This window comes from Amblyomma americanum, chromosome 1 (genome assembly GCF_052857255.1).
Source record: "Amblyomma americanum isolate KBUSLIRL-KWMA chromosome 1, ASM5285725v1, whole genome shotgun sequence".
NCBI classification, from domain to species: Eukaryota; Metazoa; Arthropoda; class Arachnida; order Ixodida; family Ixodidae; genus Amblyomma; species Amblyomma americanum.
The window spans coordinates 558,631,524-558,638,111 of NC_135497.1; the positions used below are offsets into that span (position 1 = coordinate 558,631,524).

General features: G+C 44.4%; 1 pseudogene; it reads right to left on the reverse strand.

Moving 5' to 3' along the window:
* Window positions 1-4,538: 4,538 nt before the first annotated feature.
* Window positions 4,539-5,715, reverse strand: LOC144116371 (uncharacterized; annotated as a pseudogene).
* Window positions 5,716-6,588: the final 873 nt, after the last annotated feature.

Below are 6,588 nucleotides of genomic sequence, written 5' to 3' on the forward strand. Positions count from 1 at the left end.
GGAATGTGCTCGGAAGGGCCGCCCCTGGAACCGCCACGCCAATTGGGGAGGATAAGCCCGTTTCTCCGCGGCGGCGGGTCCGGTTGGGCTTAAACCCCTTCGTTCTGGTTGTCACTCTCAACGAGCATGGCTGGGTAATTGATGATGCTGCTGTCATCTGGGTCTCCGTCTATGCCGCGCCGTCGAACTCGGAACCTCGTAGCACACACAAGGAATGTACCTCGTAGCACACACAAGGAATGTACCTCGTAGCACACACAAGGAATGTACCTCGTAGCACACACAAGGAATGTACCTCGTAGCACACAAGGAATGTCACAGTTTCTCCAGCATAGCGTTTCTCTAGCATGGACGTTTTCCAGCATGGAGTTTCTCCAACATAGAGATTCTCCAACATCAGTTTCTCCAACATGGAGTTTCTCCAGGCTGGTGGTTCCTACATGGTGTTTCTCCAACATGGAGTTTTCAATATTAAGTTTCTCCAACAGGTGGTTTCTCCAACATGGAGTTTCTCCAGCATGGAGTTTCAGCACGATGGAATTTCTCCAGCTTGGACTTTCTGCAACATGTAGTTTCTCAAACTCGTATCTCCAACATGAAGTTTCTCGAGCATGGAGTTTCACCAGGATGAAATTTCCCCAGCATAGATTCTCCAGCATAGAGTTTCTCCAACATTTCTCCAGTGTGGAGTTTCTCCAGCATGGAGTTTCACAAGCATGGAGCTACAGCATGGAGTTTTAAGAGTATATAGGATCACATACATGAAGTTTATCCAACACAGAGTTTCTCGAACAGAGAGTTTACCCAACATGGAATCTCCCGAACTTATTTTCGCCAAGATGGTGTTTCTCCAGCATGCAGTTTCTCCAGCATGGAGTTTTTCCAACATGCAGTCTCTCTAGCATGGAGTCTCTAACATAGTTTTCACCACGGAATTTCTCCAAGTTGGTGTTTCTCCTACATGAAGTTTCTTCTGCATGGATTCTCCAACATGAAGATTCTCCAACGAGGAGTTCCTCCAAAATGGTGTATCTCCAGCATGAAGTTTCTAACGTGGAGTATCTAACATGGAGTTTCCTCGATTATGGAGTTTCTTCAACGTGGAGTTCTCCAGCGTAGAGCTTCTCTAGTGTGGAGTTTCTCATGCATAGAGTTTTTCCAGGATTGAGTTTCGCCAGCACGGAATTTCACCAGCATAGTTTCTCCACAATAGAGTTTCTCCAACCTGAAGTTTATGCAGTGTGCAGTTTCTCGAGCATCGAGATTCTCCAGCTTGGAGCTTCTGCAACATGCAGTTTCTCCAACACAAACTTTCGCGTGCGTGGAGTCTCCAACATCAGGATTCCCCAACATGAACTTTCTCCAACATGCAGTATCTCCAGCATGAAGTTTCTCCAGCATGGTGTTTCTCCAGCATAGAGATTCTACAGCATGGAGTCTCCAACATAGATATTCTGCAACATAGAGATTCTGCATTATTTAATTTCTCTGAGATGAAGTTTCTCCAGCATGGAGTTTTTCATTATGGAGCTTCTCCATGAACTTTCCAACATGGTGTTTGCAACATATTTTCTCCAAGATGTAGTTCAGTTCAGTTCAGTTTTGTTCCTTAAAGGCCCCATTTCAGGGGGTGTTACATAAGGGGTGGGATTACATTTGTAGTGAGGAAAACAAACAGCGTTGGTAATTTAACATTGAATGTGATCTGTTACGCTTTCTTGAAAAGCAGATGTTGAAGCGATGGCGACGATGTCATGGGGTAGGCCGTTCCAGTCCGTGGCTGCTCGTAGAAATAACGAAGCTGAAAACGTAGTAGTGCGTGATAGTGGGCGGGCAACTTGAAGGGGATGACGGGTGCGGTGAGATATGCGTGATGCGGCGGCGATATACGGTGCTTGATTGAGAGAAGAATAAAAGAATTTGTGATAAAGGGTGAGGCTAGCAATGCGACGACGAAAAGAGAGGGGTGGCAGTCCGGATGTAGCTTTCAAGGATGAGACACTGACGTCATATGAGTATGAGGAATGAATAAATCGGGCAGCACGATTCTGCACAGCTTCCAATGCGGTAATTAGATATGCTTGTTGTGGGCTCCAGATGGGGGATGCATATTCTAATTTGGGTCTTATAAGTGATTTATACGCGAGCAATTTAACATTTGGTGGGGCAAGACGAAGGTGACGTTTCAGAAAACCGAGTGTTTTGTTTGATGCTGAAATGATGTTACCAATATGAACCTGCCATGATAGATTAGAAGAGAGTGTGACTCCTAGATATTTATATGATTGTACTTGCTCAATCTGTGTGTTAGAAATTGAATAATGAAAGAGATATGGATTGTAACGACGAGTGAAGGACATGAGTTTACATTTAGTAGGATTGAGGGACATTAGCCAGTTATCACACCAATTTAGTACGTTGTTAAGCTCTGTCTGAAGAGTGTATTGATCGTGACAGTTATTAATGGTGCGGTAAATAACACAATCATCTGCGAAAATTCGAATACTACAGGAAACATGCAGGGGCAAGTCGTTAATATATATTAAGAATAGGAGGGGACCGAGGACAGAACCTTGTGGGACCCCTGAAATAACTGGGAGAGATGTAGACAGATGGCCGTTAAGATAGACTGACTGAGAACGGTTAGTTGGGAATTCTTCAATCCATTTGAGAGTATTAGGGGGTAGGTTCAGCTTTGAGAGTTTTAGTAATAGCCGGCGGTGGGGAACCTTGTCAAAAGCTTTGGCGAAATCAAGAAAGAGGGTGTCTGTCTGCATATTACGGTCTAGATTAGTGTGCAAGTCGTGAAGGAAAAGCGCTAGTTGTGTTTCGCAAGAGAGGCCCTTACGAAACCCATGTTGTGAGGGGTGAAAGAAATGGTTTCGGTCCAAGAAGTTTACGATTTGTGAGTAGATGACATGTTCCATGATTTTACAAGGCACACTAGTCAATGAAATGGGGTTGTAATTCAAGGGCGAGTCTCTGTTACCTGATTTGTAGACTGGAACGACCTTCCCCGTTTTCCAATCAAGAGGAAAAATTCCTGAGGAGAGTGACTGTGAGAAAATGAGACATAAATATGATGCACAAATTGATTCCACGTTTTTCAATATTTTTTAATTAATCAGGTCCATACCAGCTGATGATGAAAGTTTCATATTACGAATTATGGATGAAATGCCTTCTTCGACGAACGTGACTGCCGGCATGGGGGTTTCTAAGTTAAAGGGTGGTAATTGTGAAAGTGCGTTGGGTTCGGTAGTGAACACAGATATGAATGCATGGTCAAATATTTCTGCGCAATCATGGTCAGTCACTGCTTCATGTGAATCATTCGTCAGTTTAATATTGGGAGGATGTGTTGGGTTTAAAACTTGCCAGAATTGCTTGGGGTTTCTTATAAGTAAGTTTGGTAAGTCATTGTGATAAAATGAGTACTTTGCGTTACGAACAGAAAGTAGGTATGATTTCTCGGCCTCGAAGTATTTTCGCCATGCGGCAGGCGTGTCGTTTCGTTTGGCGGTACGAAACAATCGTTTCTTTTTGTTTTCGAGTCGTTTTAAGTGCTGGGTAAACCATGGTTTATTGCGATTAGTATGAAAGGTAATCCTTGGTACGAACATATTAGTGAGATGATTTAATTTGTTCTTGAATATCAGCCAGTTTTCATGAATTGAGCGAGTGTGAAATGCGGATATGTATTCAGGAAAAAAGGTGCTAAGTTCTTCAGTTATTGCATTATAGTTACCCTTATCGTAGAGGTGTATCGTTTTATCGGATGTCTGTTTTTGAGTCGAGGTAAATGAGAATAAAGCATGCATGACTTTGTGATCGCTCATTTCAGGAAGGTAACTGATGGATGATACATTCTCTTGGCTGCTTGTTAGTATCAGGTCGAGTGTGTTTGCTGATTCTCGTGAGACACGGGTTGGTTGGGAAATTAATTGAGTGAGGTTAAAATTTAAACAGACATCGATGAAGTTCTTCGCCTCTGCATGACACGTTATTGTGGAACTAGCTATGTTCTGCCAATCAATATCCGGGTAGTTAAAATCACCAAAAAGAAGAATACGGGCATTTGGATATGTGAAAACAAGTTTATGAAGGATGTTGTTCAGATGACGTGGGAAGTCTGGACTAGTCTGGGGGGGCCTGTAGCAAACGCCAAGCAGAACTGTTACGGGGGGAGCGCGACAGATGAGCCATATGGCTTCAATGTCGGATGCGACGTCAACAACAGAGCATGATATGCCTCGATGAATGGCAACGAGAACACCGCCCCCCCGTTTGCCTTTCCGATCGTTTCGATACACTTCGAAGTGGGGTAAATCGGCCATAATTTCCGCATCCTTTACGTCACTATTTAGCCAAGTTTCTGTTAGTATTAGTATGTTGCTTCCGGATGACGACATGATGTTTGATATGAGTTCGCGCTTTGGAAGAAGACTACGGATGTTAGTGAATATTATCGAAAACGAGAGAACATTGTGCGGTGGAGCGGGTCGACGATTTGTTAAAGTTTTGTGACGGGGCAATTGCTATGCGATTTCCTTAACGGTTTGGGATGATGCGTCAAATACATAGCGTTTTGAGCCGATGTGCAGGGTTTTGAAGCGCAAGGTGTACTTGTTAGAATTGGCTTTGGCAAACACTAGTAACTGTTAACGCGCGTGTCGAACGGTGCGGGAAAAGTCCTCTCCAATACTGTAGTTTGTGTCTTTTAATTTACGGCCATTTGATAACAGTGCGTCTTTGGTTTTATGATATAGGAATTTTACGATTACGGGACGAGTTCGGTCGGCTGAATGATTTCCGAGGCGATGCGCTCTTTCAATGTCGTTAGGTTCCAGGGTTATATCAAGATTATTGCGGCAAACATCAATGACTAGTTTTTCTCACTCAGCCCACGTTTCAGCGCTAGCAGGGTCAGGGATGCCATAGAAAATGAGGTTATTCCGACGTGATTGGTTTTCCGCGTCATCCAGGCGTGTTTCTAGTTCTTCAATCTTTTTAGCTTGGTTGATTGTGGTTGACTGCATTATTTCAATATCGTTTCTGAGGTGAAGAAGTGTTTGGTAATGCGCTTCGAGATCGGCCATTCGTTTGTCTAGGCTTGCTATGGTTTGATCTGTTGTGTTCAGCTGTGTTTTGAGGCCCTGTATTTCCGTAATCAACAGGGTCTGTCCCGCGTTTAGCTTCTGTAGTTCAGCGAGTACAGCAGCGTTTCCCTCAGGACCAGGGTTAGTCTCAACGTCACCTGATAGAATGAGCAAGGAATGAATTACGTGAGCACACTCAACGGCAATGGCGACACAGCAGTGCGGGCTCGGAAACTGCACCAAAATATAATTACTGGATTTTTTAGCGAAGAGGGCATACGATGTACTGACCTGCATCGCAAAGGTAAGCGGATTAGGTGGCTGCGCTGTGGTGCAGTCACCGAGCCCACGAAGCGGTGTCAGCGGGTGAAGCTCTTTTATACATGTTGGCATTCTTGCTGATGTCGATGTGGCCACCCATGGTACTGTGATTTCCGGTGTGTACAGCTCCTCTGGCGGCACATCCAGTAGGGACGAGCACTCGTCGGGCGGTAGATGGCAGGAGCCCGGGTCATCCCCAGTGTATGGCAGTGCGCACACCGATGACGCCCCCGTAGACAGGCCTGCCAGGGACGGCAGCAGCAGGCTGGCAAATGCGAGGACGGTCGTCTGCATCGCAAAGGTAAGCGAATTAGGTGGCTGAGCTGTGGTGCAGTCACCGAGCCCACCCTGCGTGGAGTTTCTCCAGTGTATCGTTTCTCCAGCATGGAGTTTCTTTAGCGTGGAGTCTCTCCAACAGGGAGTCCCTACGACATATTGTTTCAACACGAAGATTAACAAACATTAAGTTTCTCCAGCATGAAGTTTCACCAACAAAGCATTTCATCAGAGTTTCTCTAGCATGCAGTTTCTCCAGCATGGAGTTTCACTAGCATGGAATATCTTCATGACGTTTATCCAGCATTTAGTTTCTCCAACATGAATTTTCCCCAACAGAGTTTCTTCAATGTGGAGTTTACCCAACATGTATAATCTCCTGACCATAGTTTCGCCAACATGGTGTTTCTCCAGCATGCAGTTTGTCCAGCATGGATTTTCCAACATGAAGTTTCCAACACGGAGCTTCTGAAAGATGGCGTTTGTTCTACGTAAAATTTCTCTTGCTATTCTCCAACATGCATATTCTCCAACATGGAGCTTCTCCAAAACGGTGTATGTAACATGGAGTTTCTCGATTATGGAGTTTCTTCAACATATAGTTCCTTCAACATGGAATTCTCCAGCATGAAGTTTCTCCAGAGTGAAGTGTAGTTTCTCCAGCGTGGAGTTTGTTAAATATGGAGTTGCTCCGACATGGAGTCTCTCTAACATATAGTTTCTCAAAATTGGACTCTCTCCAGCGTGATGTTTCTCTAACATGGAGTTTGTATAACATGAAGTTTCTCCTACATGGAATTTGTCCAGTGTGGAGTAACTCCAACATGAACTTTTTCCAATTAGTTTCTCCAGCATAGCGTTTCTCTAGCATGCAGTTTTTCCAGCATGGAGT